The 14,930-nt window shown below is 38.3% G+C and overlaps 1 protein-coding gene and 1 long non-coding RNA gene across 2 annotated transcripts in view; one reads left to right on the forward strand and one right to left on the reverse strand.

Moving 5' to 3' along the window:
* Nucleotides 1-14,930, forward strand: part of LOC137424473 (plasma membrane calcium-transporting ATPase 2) — a 317,166-nt gene that overhangs the window by 244,325 nt on the left and 57,911 nt on the right. The gene's annotated exons all lie outside the window — the stretch shown is intronic.
* On the reverse strand, nucleotides 7,614-8,442 carry LOC144891505 (uncharacterized). Its single transcript, XR_013622950.1, has 3 exons — nucleotides 8,305-8,442; nucleotides 7,975-8,098; nucleotides 7,614-7,813 (listed from the first exon to the last, which is right to left on the reverse strand). It is a non-coding gene; the product is annotated as an uncharacterized LOC144891505 (long non-coding RNA).

A 14,930-nucleotide genomic window follows, 5' to 3' on the forward strand; every position in this document is an offset into this window, starting at 1 on the left:
TTATTAAACAATTGTGTGGTGATGGAGTTAAGATTTTATCATTCGGTTTTGATATCGATGAGGAGACTCAACGCAAACATATGAAAAGCAGAGATACAAGTATTAGTGAAGAAGAAATAACAACTCGTATTAATACCAATAAAGAATTTGATGAAATATTTAAAGAAAAGGATTTATTTCAACACATTTACTATAATGATGAAGAAAAGGAAAATTTTCACATTGACCTTTACAATTCATTAAATGATATTTTTCAATACTAAATGAATGCCGAAGAAAGAGAAAGAAAGTTTAAGGAACATCAAGAGTTGGTTTCAAAAGTTGTAAAGCAACAGGAAGAGATAAAGAAGAAACAGAGACAGAAACTAACTGGTGAAGAAGCCTTTGAAAGAAAACAAGAGAAATTTTTTAAACCGCTTTTAAAAACTCAACACCCTACAGTTCCCATGGTAGAATTTACTCCAAAAAAACTTCAAATGCTCAAAGATTTTAGTCAGATAACAAAACAAGAACTTGGAAAATTAGAATATAATGATGAAGAATTATTTCAGAAACTTGAGGAGGTAAATCAACCCCCTAATTATGTAGTGGAAGCTCTTCAAAACAATGAATATTTGGCAGATTCAAAAACCAGAGCAGGTCTCATTCCAACAGAAGAACCAGCAGTGTTTCATCTTGTGGAAGAAAAGGTATTGATATTTAATGATGAATTGATGTTCTTGAGTTCTACTCAACCAAATGTTAAATTAACTCCAAGATTAATGTTTCTTCTAACAAACCCCGGATTCAGCGGTTCAAAATATTTTGAGGAACCACTTGATATGGAAAGAGAGGAAGATAGGGTATATATTGAGTTGCTAAATGCACTTGATTATGGAGTTTCTGTTGCTGGTAAAAGTAAGAAGAATGAGAAGGAGAAACATATTATTGATGCTTTAAGTAAGCTTGGTTCGGGTGTTAGTTTTCTTCCAAATGACCCATCACAATTAGTTAATAGGCTATTATTGTTGTTAGGTAGTAAGAAGGCTGGAAACAACAATTGTTTTAATGAATCCTCAGCCATTTTAGATCAGTTGATGAATATGAAAATAATTAATAAATGTCAATACAAAGATATTTTATTAGATATTAAATAAGATGAGAAGCACAATTCTTAGTTTTAATTTCACAACGAGCGATTACACAGCTTCATTCCCTTACCCACTACAACTTGACCCCCTTACCTCATATGAGGCATCTTTATTGTCGATGGAAACTTATAATACCTTGTTTAATATCACAGAGAAAAACAACAAGTTTAGTTATAATCCAGGAAGTGGATATAAAACTATAACCGTTTCACCTGGAGCTTACGAGATTTCTCAAATATCTTCAGAAGTCTCTCGCCTTATGAAAGAAAAAGGTGATGAACCAAAAAATATTGTAATAGATATTCAAAAACACACTTCAAAATCAACTATTAAACTTAAAAATAATTATAAAGTTGATTTCACGATTGAAAATTCGTTTAGAGAGCTATTGGGTTTCTCTTCAAAAAAGATTGAAAATAACGGGACGTTTTACAGTGATAATGTTATCCAAATATCCTCCGGTATAAATTCAGTATTAATTCATTGTGATTTGATTGATGGTGCTTATAACGATGGAATAAGAACAAATACAATATTTTCATTCAGTGCATACTCAACCCCGATTGGTTATAAATTTAATATGGAACCAAAAAATCTTGTCTATTTACCTGTGTCAGGAAAAACCATATACAGAGTAAATTTTAGGATAACCGACCAAGATAATCGTATGATATCCTTTAATGATGAAATTATATCCATCAGAATTCACCTACGTGAAGTTTTTCAATAAATAAATAATGGTTATTGTGAGAAAACACGAGTTGGGAAAATATAAAATAATTACAGGGGAGGGCATGTACCTTTCACCAGACTATACAAGGTATGTGGGTAGAGGATACTATAAACCTAAGAGACAACGAGGTGTAGGTCATCAATTTCGAAATAAAGGAGATGGGATAATTGATACTCTAATGGGTATTGGTTCAACCATCCTTAAACATAAAGACCTAATTGGTTCAACTGCTTCTGCCATGGGCTCCGTTGCGGGTGCTATAAAGAGTATAAAAGATGCTCAAAAGGAGTCTCATAAATTACAAGCATTCAAAGAAATAAAAAAAGGTAAAACTCAACTATCTTCACAAGAACGACAAAAAATCATTAAAATACTTGGGTCAGGGTTTCAACAATTTTAATGCTATATAAATACAAGTATGGAAGCGATTGATAGTATCTATGATTTGGATGATACGATTATCATCTCAAACTCCACTAAAAAGGAAGACTATTTTAAGGTAAATGCTATAACAGGAACAGACTGGAATTCAAACGGAACAAAAAGTTTTGAAATAAATAATCAACAAACTTACTTGAATATAGCTGATAGTTTCTTGCTGTGTAAATTTAAATTCACTAAGGCTGCGAATAATACTAATGCTACACTCGTAAATGATTTCTTCTGGAAAATGTTTGACAGTGTCCGCCTGTATATTGGAACACAAGAGGTTGAAGCGGTTGATTATGTCTCTGCTACATCTGAAATGATGAAATTTACACTATATTCGTTTCGTGATAGAATGGGTAAGGGAGCTGTTGAAGGTTTTATTCCTGATATGTCAACGGGTACAAACGCAGACCCTGGTTATAGTCAAAGGAAGTCAATGTATAATGATGACGCAAAAGCTGAGAATAGTTTTACCGTAGCAGTACCTCTGAAAGGTATATTTGGATTTTGTGATTATGATAAAGTTTTGTATGGGCTTAAAATTAGATTTCAACTACAAAGGAATGATAATGTAAATAGGTTGCTTTTTGGGGATGAAAATGCTTTTGGAGACAACAATAAATTTGTTATTAATGATTTGTGTTGGTATATCAGTGAATATACTCCTAATCTTAAAACGGAAGAGATGTTAAATAGAAGACTTAACTCAAAGAAACCGCTAAATGTATCGTACCTTAAAAGAAGATGTCAACACGTTAAACTGGAACACACTACCTACACTTGGAATTTGGGTGTTCTTCAAGGAAAGCCACGATACCTCTGGCTCATTTTAAAAAAACCAGATGGAGAGGACGGTACTAATAAGAATAATGCGCTGAGTGATAATGCTAAGGTGAAACAACTTCGGGTTTCTCTTGATGGCACATTTTATCCGCGAGATAGATTGGAAATTGATTGGGAAAAAAATGATTATGCGGAAGCCTACAAGTCCTACCAAAAGGTGTGTGAAAGTAATGGTAATAATGATCCTATTTTGGATATGGTTGCGTTTCAAAAACTTTATACAATCTACGCAATTGACCTGAGTTCTCAAAAGGAAACTATAAAGTCTAATCGAGTGGATACTTCTCTATACATTGAAAGAGGGGAGAGTGAAGAGGTTAATGCATATTGTTTGCTTTTGGAGGAAACAGAATTACAGATTAATACAGATAATGGTGTTATGATTAATATCACATAGGTTTTTTCTCATAAATAAATGGTTGGGGTATATGTTAATCAAATCAATCTTAATAAATTAACATCTTGTATTCAAAATCAAAAGCCTTGTATTATTAATGTTAATACAATTCAAAGAAAAGGAGCTGTAAGAATTGATGTTTTACTCACACACACACAAGTAAAAACACTAAATGATGTTGGATCTCTTAAAATTAAAATGACGAAACCTATGTTAAAGAAATATTCAATAGACGAGTCAAGAGGAGGATTTCTCCCGTTTCTAATTCCTTTATTTGCTGGTTTAAGTGCGGCGGGAGCATTGACTGGTGGTATTTCAGCAGCGGTAAAAACTGCTAACGAAAGGAAGGCACAACTAAAAGCTCAAAAAGAATTGGAAAGACATAACAAGGAGTTGGAGAAACAAATTAGTGGAAGTGGTGTAATTGTAGATTTTGCTCAAAAACTTGAAAGTCTACCTGATAAAGCTAGATTGTTGGTTGGAGATATGCTTTCCTCTATCGCTCAAGCGGGTGTTAAACTAACTAAACGGGGTAATGGATTGTATCTTTCTCATAAATAAATGGATAAATGGTTTAAACAATTTGGAAAGAATACAACGTCAAATATAGAACTAGCTAAGTATTGTAAAACACTAAAAATTGATAATGTGGTTATTTGTATGAGAGATGAATTAATACATATAAATAAGAATACAAAGAATATTATTATGAATTTAGACACACAGAATGGTTCTCATTGGGTTTGTATTCATATATATAATAGTCAGGATAAATATTATTTTGATAGTTATGGTATGCCACCACATGTTGAAGTAATACAATTCTTACAGAATGGTGTTTATCAAACATTTCAAGTTCAAGAAATTAATTCTAAATGTTGTGGTCAATTATGTTTATATGTATTATTTCAACTCAACAATAATGAAAATTTTTATGATATCATTTTAAATCTAATATAAACGACTTATGTTGGAAAAGATGGTTCTATCTTTGGAAAATCCTCTCAGGATATTGATTTATCAAATTATTATACAAAGGCACAGGCTGAACGACAAAAATATAGTGTAAGTAAAAATATTAATATGAAGAATACTTATAAATTAATCAATTATCCAAACCCTACAGATGCGAGTGACTTAATTAGATTAAGTGATTTATCACAATATATATTTTTAAAGAAAACAGCACGTTTTGTTAAACAAGTAAAATTTACAACCACAACACCTGGTTATACTGACCATACACCTTTCCTCATTGAATTTAACTACCTGCTTACAATTGAATTTTATAAAGAAGGACATATAGTTAATATGCGAATTAATAAATGGGGGTACGATATGCCTGATTTAGGGTATAATTGGTCTTTTTCAATAAACATAGAAGACCTACATGATTTGAATCAGTCTCGTAAAGAAGAATATTATCCACTTGGTGAGGATAAGGATTTATGTGGAAGTACAATTAATAAACAACAAATACATGGTTTTAAGAAAAGAAAAATATATGATAGTATAGCGATGGTTAGCATGACAAAGAAGGAAGGTCATGAGATAAGGATAGAAAGCCGAGGAATACAAACCGATTTGGTAGTGGGAAGATGGGGTGGTATTACCTGTCATAATATTAATCTCACATATATTTCTGATACATAAATGGCAGGAAGAAGACTACAAGAGAATTATAATTTTTGTATTCAAGGATACCTACAAGAAAAGGGTGCTCGGTATTACATACCTTATGATTTGGAGCATATACATGGGAATTTTGTCATTAAAAACTGGCCTTATACTGATATTGTTAAACCCACAAATAGAGACTTGTTTAAAATATTAAATAAAAATGAACTTCTCAAAGTTATGAAATATAAAACTCTTTTAGAAATCGTCAACAAATCTTATTGGTATCCTATTATGAGAAAAATAATTATAGATACAAGAATATCTCAAAATCCAGATGAGTATATGTATAATATTCTTTGGGGTTCAAACTCAAGGGTAGCAAGGGAAGGAGTTGAAGAAGCGAAGGAGGAAAGAGAGAAGGAGAAGGAGGAGAAGGAGAAGGAGGACAGGGAGGAAAAGTATAAAAAGATGGAAATCAGTGAGATTCGTAAAAGATTGAATGTATTACAGCAAATAAATCAATCTCAACGCACCGAAGAGGAAAATAAAGAAAGAATGACTCTTGTGAAGATATTGGTTTTAAAAACGGCTGAGATGAGTTCAATTTCAGGGAGGAGATTTACACGAGAAAGTGGGGAAGAAGAAGAAGAAGGAAAAGATTATGTGGTTGATGATGCTATTGACTTTAGTTAGTTTTTATTTGTAAATAAATGGAGGAGAGAGTGAAGGCATTCCTTAGGATTCTTTATGTTTTAAAAATAAAGATTGAAATGTATATGTTGAAAACCAAAAAGGTTTTGATACTCTGTCGGAATTTTTCTGATAAATAAATATGAGTTATTGTGTCAAATGTAAAAAGAAAACTAAATCTAAAAATATCTCTTATGTTAAAGCTAAAAATAATAGAGTTTATCAAAAAGGAATATGTCAAGTGTGTGGCTCTAAAAAGTGCCAATTCATCTCACCTAAAAGAGGAGGAGATATACAAAAGTTTCTGTCAGGAAGTAAATTTACAACAACTGGAATTCCAGGGGAATTACACCTTCCAGGGTATTCTTTCTGTGGTCCAGGAACAAACTTGGATAAAAGATTAGATGAGGCTGACAATCCTAAACCTTGGTCCAGACCAAAAAATAGGGTTGATGAAGTGTGTATGAAGCATGATATTGCTTATGGGGATACCACCACATTGGATGAAAAACATGAAGCAGACAGAGAAATGTTGTATAATTTGTCTTTGATACGAAATCTGACATTGAGAGAGAAAGTTGATAGGTTTATTGTGAAAAAAATGATAAGTGTTAAATTGAAACTTGGTCTTGGTTATTTCCCAAAAAACTATTAAACTCCAATGATGTTATCAAGACTGAGGAGCTTTTGGCTAATGAATTACATAAACCTATAATCACAAAGTTTAAAAGAAGGAAAGTTTATTCTAAATACACTGACCACATATGGTCCGCTGATTTAATCGAACTAAATAATGATAAGGGATACAGGTATGCTTTAACCGTTATTGATTTGAGGAGTAGATTTGCCTGGGTTGTCCCTTTAAAAAATAAAAGGGGTGATACTTTAATGTTAGCCTTTAAGCTAATATTTGATCGGGATAAAAGGAAACCAAAGAAACTGTGGACCGATGAGGGAACAGAGTTCTACAACAAAATATTCATGAAATTTCTTAAGGGGAAGGGTATTAAATTATACAGCACCTTTAATGAAGGAAAGGCAGTTGTTATTGAGCGTTTTAATCGTACTTTGAAAGAGAAATTATATAAAAAATTCACACAACTCGGTTCTCAAAAATGGGTGTATTTAATTCAGGATATTGTAGATAATTACAATAATAGAGTTCATTCATCAACAAAATCAAAACCATCAGAAACATTTACAAAATTAGAATATGAAAAGGAGATTAATTTGAGAAAGCCCAAGTTCAAAGTTGGTGATATTGTAAGGATATACAAATGGAAAAGCCATTTTGAGAAAGGTTATACACAAAAATGGACTAATGAATTATTTAAAATCATTGATGTAATGGATACAGTCCCTTGGACCTACAAATTATATGATTTAAATGGAGAAGAAATCTTGGGTTCATTTTACTTGCAAGAATTACAAAAAACAAAGCTAATAATTCATTAAACAACATTTCTATTCACCCCACCCAGATTAGCTAATTTAATTCGTGGTAATAAAAAAAAAAAAATTAAATTAAATAAATAAAAAATCATAAGCCACGCCCACACCGACCCCGCCCACACCGACCCCGCCCACACAGACCCCGCCCACACAGACCCCGCCCACACCCATCACCCCCCACCCCCCGTGCGTTCCCCCACCCTTGATCCCCCCTCATCCCACCCCCACCTTCCCCACACACACAAGGGGAGGGGAGGGGTGGGATGGGGGGAATCAAGGGTGGGGGAACGCATTCTCCCTTCTAACCTTTAATCTTTTCTTGTAATTAATAATTAAATAATTCTGGACAAAGCATATATATATAAATAATATTTTAAACAAAATCTTTATATTTTTAAGACATTTTTCTTGAGGTATTACACATTTAACTTCTTCCCAGCACAAATCATCAATCTCTTCCCAACATAAGTCAAAGGTAGTTTCAACAGCAGCAGATATCTTCAGGTTTGGAATCTCTTTCTGTCAAAGGCAAGAGGGGTAAAACAAGGAGAGAAATAAATGAATGATATACCCTGAATCACCTCCCACAATGCGCAGGGATATGGTGTACCTATTCGAAACGGTGTACCCACACATTGACACACACATGGCCAAAATACAATACATACACACATGCTTACCTCCACAAAATCAAGCTTAGCGTTCAGATCGTTGAGATGAAAATTAAGGATATCACAGGATGACAGGAAATAACCATTCCTATGGAGTCCAAAATCGTCCCACTCCAAGCTTTGGTCTTCGAGGCTGCAAACAAAATAAGGAGAAATTACTATGCTGAAGTAAGCTTGACAAAACATCACACACACACGCACACACACACATACACACACATACACACACATACACATTCACACATACACACACATACACTCACAAACACATACACACACGAACACACACACACACTAAGGCAGCGTCTAACACAAATGTATTAATATTTAGTATCTTACCTTGCATATGAATCTTCCAAGAACGGTGAAACAGGCAAATGGTTTAAATGCTCATTCGCCTCGTTGTAAATCTCTTTCGGAAAAACTTCATTTTCTGCCAAGACCAGGTCATTTTCAAAACCTGAATTGCTGTAATAAAAATATATATATCATGTCATATAAATTTAAATTAATCACATACAAATAATGGTTATTGTGAGAAAATATAATGTAAAATGTATTCAGGGAAGAGAACTGGCTGACAGCATTTCGAGGAATCTCAAGGCGTGTGTGAAAACAGGAAACGAAACCATGAAAACTTTCTGGGAAGTTATCCAAGTCAGTGAAACAACGTCATTTATCAAAAGCGAATAATTAATTTTAAAAAGGTTTGAGTATGGTGATGGAAGTTGGAGGAGAATTAAATTATTTCCCACGCATAAACAAATATTTGTAGGGTCGTTGTTTGAGTGGGTCAAAGATGATTCACCAGATGATATTAAGAGTAAAAGGTTAAAAGGTCCATAAGGTCAGAAGGATCACAGGTTCACACAGAAGGACCATTGTTTAAGTGGTCTAATGAATAAGGATAACATGTCAAAAGGTTAGAAGGTTCGTAAAGAACAGGGTGAGAGAAATAGAGGTGTTTAGGGGCAATGAGGGAGGGAAAGAATTAATATGGAAGTGAATGGGTCAATGTTTGAGTGGGTCAAAGATTAATCTGCCAGATGATATGTCGAAGAAGGATGATAGGTCTATAAGAGAAAACAAATATTTGTAGTGTTTGAGTGGTCTAATGAACAACATTAAGGATAGGTACTACAGACAAAAGGTTCATAAAGATGAGGGTGGGAGAAATAGAGGTGTTTTGGGACAATGAGGGAGGGGAAAATTTAACATGTAAGTGAATGAGGATTTGCGGTGAACATTATTACACTACTAACCTGTAGGTGCTTGGCTGCATCTGGTGGTGTTTTTTGTGCAACCTGTAGCTGCTTGGCTGCATCTGGTGGTGTTTTTTGTGCAACCTGTAGCTGCTTGGCTGCATCTGGTGGTGCAGTGTGTGCCACTGATGCAGTGCCCCCTCCTCCCCCCCATTACTCGTCAGCTGGTCCTCATTTTGCCGACCTCAGAAGGATGACAGCCTGAATCAACCCACCTGGTGTTAATTTAGCGGCCCGGCCGGGGCCCAAAGTCAATCTCAATCCAGCCACCTTAACAATTAAGCCATATCATCCATCAAGTTCCTTCCGCATCAGTCCACAACTTTTTGACATATCGTGCTCACAGCCAGATTTTTTTTTTTTGTTTGTTTTTTTTGTATACAAGATCGAGGCTCGTGAAAGAGCGAACATTAATCACACAAAAAGACAAACCGACACATAAAACATATAACATCGGGAGCGGTAGACAAGATGGGGAGAGAGGGGGAAGGACACAAACACAACATTTGAGAGCAGGGACCGAGAGACATGGAGACATCGAGAGATCTGAGAGAGGGCGAGGGCTTTGGGGGGGGGGGGGGCATGGGAAGGGGGCGGTGGGAGAGGTATAAAACATATGGACACTGCCAGGACTTCCAGGAAAGAAGTTGGAATTTCAAACAAGGTGGATCTGGGGTGAATTAGCGGGGGTAGAAAAGATCAAGGTTTTGGATGGGGGAAGATAAGAGATGGTGGTGAACAGCTGTTTTAAAGACCTGGAGGGAGGAGTGGGATTGAAGGGAGTGAGGGAGTTTGTTCCAGAGGCGGGAGAAAAGAGGAATGAAAGAGTGAAGGTGAACAGAGAGCCGAGATTTCGGCCGTTTAACCATCAGAGGGTTGCTGGCAGATCTTGTGCGACCTGTAGGAATATTTGGGGGACAGAGCACAGAGAGAGCTGGGGGTGCAAGGCCGGAGAGGAGTCGGTAGAAGACAGAAAGACCACCTACCTGCCTGCGGTGAGTGAGTGAAAGGCCCTCAGAGATAGCTTCATCGCGGGAGATTCCAATAATTCTGAAAGCTTTGGTTTCAACAGCGTGAAGCCGAGCTAGGTGTGAGGCAGGAGCACCGGCCCATAGGGGAGAACAGTATTCCATTGAGCTGCGGATGAAAGCCTTGTATGTGGTGAGGAGCTCAGGTGTGCCGAGGAAGGACTTCGCACGATGGAGGATGCCTAGTCGGCGACTGGCTTTGGAGGCCAGCTTGGAAATGTGGTTTTCCCAAGAAAGATCATGGCAGATAGTGAGACCCAAAAGCTTGAGCGACAGAACTTCTTGGAGAGGATTGTTGAGAAAGTAGATGGGAGGGTTGTCCAGTCGATCGTTTCGGAGAGACATCGTAAGAGTGTGAGATTTGTCAGGATTGAAAGACATGTTCCACTTGTTTGACCAGTCTGTGATTTTGGCCAAGTCTTCAGAGAGTGAGGAGGCTGCAGACTGCCGATCTGAGGGAAAAGGAATGGAGCGGCAGAGAGTGGAGTCATCAGCAAAGAGATAGAGAGGATTTTCAAGAGAGTCAGAGAGATCATTGATGAAGACCAGAAAAAGCACGGGGCCCAGAACACTGCCTTGGGGAACTCCAGCCTGAACAGGAAGAGGAGATGAGAGAAACCCATTCAGGGCCACACGTTGACGACGACTAGAGAGGAAGTCCGCCAGCTATGCGTGGAGATTTCCATGGATACCAAAGGAGGAGAGTTTGGTGAGCAGAGCGGGGTGCCAGACCGTGTCGAAGGCACGTGATATGTCGAGGGAGACAGCTCTAATTTCCTGTTTGGCATTGAGGACCTCCATCCATTGTTGAGACAGCAGAAGCAGCATGTCCAGAGTAGAGTGACCTGGTCTGAAACCAAATTGATGATCAGAGATCAAGCCATTGGAGAAGAGGAAAGATTTCATATCCGAAGCAATGATGGATTCCATGACTTTGCTGATAATTGAGAGAAGGCTGATTGGTCTGTAGTTGCTAGGATCTGTTTTTGCACCTTTTTTGTGCATAGCGGTGATGTTGGCTGATTTCCAAGCAGATGGCAGTTGACCTTGAGCAAAAGAGAGGGTGAAGAGAACAGAGAGAGGGTGAGATAGAGCGGCAGAGCAGGATTTTAGGACCCGTGGGCTGATGCCGTCGGGTCCAGTTGCAGAATCAGAGTCGAGGGTTGAGAGAAACTTTTCCACCTTGTCAGGAGGAAAGGACACGGAGTCCAGGAGCAGCAGGGTACGACTGGGTATGGTGGGTACAGAGAGGGATGGGTTTGGGACACAAGATTTAGAGGCAAACACAGAGTTGAGGCATTCAGCTTTTTCACGTGCGGAGTCAGCTGTGTAGCCGTTTGAGGTAACGGAGGGGATGGAGGGGGAACAAACACCAGAAACGGATTTGACCAGACGCCACCAGGATTTGGAAGAGGGAGACAGATAAGAGAGTTCGGTCTTGAGAACGGAGAGATATTGTTTCCTGGCTCTCCTGAGGGTGGACACACACTTGTTTCGGGCTTTGTGAAAGGAAATGAGATTTCCTTCCGTTGGATTTGCTTTCCAGGAGACGAAGGCAAGTTGTTTCTGGGCAACAGCCTCACCACAAGATTCCGTGTACCATGGACGGGAGGAAGGGTATGACAACTGAAGACGAGATGGGATAAATCTGTGCATGAGAGAGAGAGCAATTTACTTTGGAAGAATTCCCAGGATGAGTTGATGTCAGAGGTGGTAGAGATGGGAGACCAGTCCAGATGATTGATGGCTGCTTGAAGACCGTGCCAGTTGGCCTGAGTGAAATGCCAGACTCGTCGACGCTGAGCAGGCTCCCTGAGGATGGTCAGAGAGATGTCCACTTTAACAAGGACATGATCAGATGATCCGATTGGAGCAGAAGAAGAGCAGCAGACATTTTCAGGGAAGTTAGTCATAACCAAGTCCAGAAGAGAAGATGTTCCGTTGACTGAGATCCGGGTCGGGAAATTGACAGATTGTGTCAGTCCCAGTGAGTCGCAGAAGTCCCTTGCTGAGGAGCCATGGCTGGTGAGAGAGGTACCCACACCCAGCCAACTGGCATGATGACAGTTGAAATCACCACATATGAGGAAGAGAGAGTTGGGATGAGTAGATAGAAGTTGGTCCATATTATCAGACAGCGAGATGTAGATGGAGTCATCACTGTTTGGTGGACGGTACAACACACATATGAACAAGAGGTGGGAGCGAAGGGGAAGCCGTAGCCAGAGGTATTCCTGGGGGTGAGGTGGAGAGAGTGCAGTGCAGGGCGAGTGAGGAAGAGAGTTTTTGATAAAGATAGCAACCCCACCTCCAGGACGAGGGATCAAGATGGGTGAAAACACAACCTCCATCCACATTCGGTGGTGGAGGTAATAAAGTGCATCTATATATCGTTTCCTGCTCTCGAAGCTTTTTGTTTTGCACATTTCAGAAATGCATAATGGAGGAGCAACAGAACGTGACAAGAGGATGCGGGTGTAAAAAACCGTACACAGCGTGCACAATTACAATGTAATACATTATGTGCTGCACAAAGGTGTTACCATTAAAAACTCGAGCACGGTTACCTATAGGTGCACTTCAGAGCTCACAAGTACCTGCTCAAAGGAAATGCAAATTCGAAACGCTTATTACCAGAGTTCCGCGAAATTCATCAATTGAACCCCAGCAGGTCCGGGTTCAAATTTATTTACAACAGAACATGAGTAGCAACATTTTACCTGCTCGTATACAGGTGATGGTAACAATTTCACAACAAATAGCATAATACCCACTGTTTTCCTCTTTTTAATTTTTATTTTTATTGACAAAGGTGAGACTCGATGGAGAGCTGGAACGCTGAATGCGTCAGGATTCAACAGAACAAAAAAGGGGTAGAAAGAGGGGATGGGAACACCTACAGCAGGGTTGAAGGATAAAATGGAGGGTAACTTGGACAAATGGGTGCGGGGAGTGCAAGACCAGAAAAGAGGCGGTAGAAGACAGAGACCACTGACCTGTCGGCGATGGCGGCGGCTGGTGAATGGCAGATGGACAAATACATTCGATTTTGGTGAAATCTGAATATGGATTCGGATATGAGAATTATTTAATTTTTTAAGTGATTCTTCACCATTGGGAGATTGGGCCAAAATCTATCCATATCAGGATATCTCAAAAAGTTGTGGACTGATTTGGACGAAACTTGTAGGACAGGTTGTGTGTGTGACAAGGAAAAATAGATTAGATTTTGGTGAAGATCTGATTGTGAATTCGGATATGAGAAATATTTAATTTTTTAAGTGATTCTTCACCATTGGGAGATTGGGCCAAAAACGATACATAGCAGGATATCTCAAAAAGTTATGGACGGATTTGGACGAAACTTGTTGGACAGGTTGTGTGTCACAAGAAAGAATCGATTCGATTTTGGTGAAGATCTAATTATGGATTCGGATATGACAATTATTTAATTTTTTTAAGTGATTCTTCACCATCGAGTGATATGGCCAAAAACGATACATAGCAGGATATCTCAAAAAGTTATGGACGGATTTGGACGAAACTTGTTGGACAGGTTGTGTGTGTCACAAGAAAGAATCGATTCGATTTTGTTGAAGATCTGATTATGAATTCGGATATGATAATTATTTAATTTTTTAAAGTGATTCTTCACCATTGAGTGATATGGCCAACCAGGCGGAGGTTTGCTCTGTACAGAGTGCTGTTCTAGTTAATTTCTGAGATTCCGGATGGATCCATTGTAAGACACTTGGTACCAATGCCATTCATTCGGAAGTCTCAATCCATTGGACATGAAAAGTTCTAAGTTATCAATTTTCGCACACACATTACACCTGAGTTTGCTGTCTTTGCATCCTATCCAAGGATATGTGTCCTTTTTCCTCTTCCACACATTCATGCAAGGATGTGTTGTACGTACTTTATAAAAGAACGATGCGATATTTTTAACTCATCTGGAATTGGAATTCCAGATCAGGTATTGTCATCCGTCCGTCTCCTATTTCGACTTTTCCAGCCAAACCGCTGGCCTGATCCGGCTGAAATGTGGCAGCAAGGTTCCACTCCTAACTGGTGATGAAGATTGCAAACCTCGTTCCGATCACGTGACCAGAAGTGTGTCAAAATGGTGGACTTGGTCGATTTTTGGGAAAATCATGTAATTCCTTCAAAAATCTTCTTCTTTTTCAGACCCACCAGTCAGGATACTACCAAATTTGGGTTATGGCATTAGGCCAGTGAAGGGATGCTAAATTGCAGAGGTCATGCTGATCATATGACCAGAAGTGTGTCAAAATGGTGGACTTGGTCAATTTTTGGGAAAATCATGTAATTCCTACAAACATCTTCCTCTCCCCAGAATGCTACCAAATTTGGATTATAGCATTCGGCCAGGGCCCAGATAAGCTACAAGTGCAGTGTTTTTTTTGTTTTTTTTAAGCCGACACAAGTTCCAGAATCTCAGCTTTAACCTCTCGGTCCGACATTTAGCATTCCCCTAGATTGTCTTGCACATCATTGCCTCGTCTTGCATGATGTAGCAAAAGTTCTTCTTTTTTTTGGACAAAGTTCTGCGAGGTAACAACTGACACATCTCCTTCCTGGACAAACGAGTTCAAAATAATGTCGAGATCATTGAACCTGTCACGTGTCTATCAAGTCGCCCTGCAAAACT

Source organism: Myxine glutinosa, chromosome 4, assembly GCF_964187855.1.
Source record: "Myxine glutinosa chromosome 4, kmMyxGlut1.1, whole genome shotgun sequence".
In the NCBI taxonomy this organism is placed as follows: Eukaryota; Metazoa; Chordata; class Myxini; order Myxiniformes; family Myxinidae; genus Myxine; species Myxine glutinosa.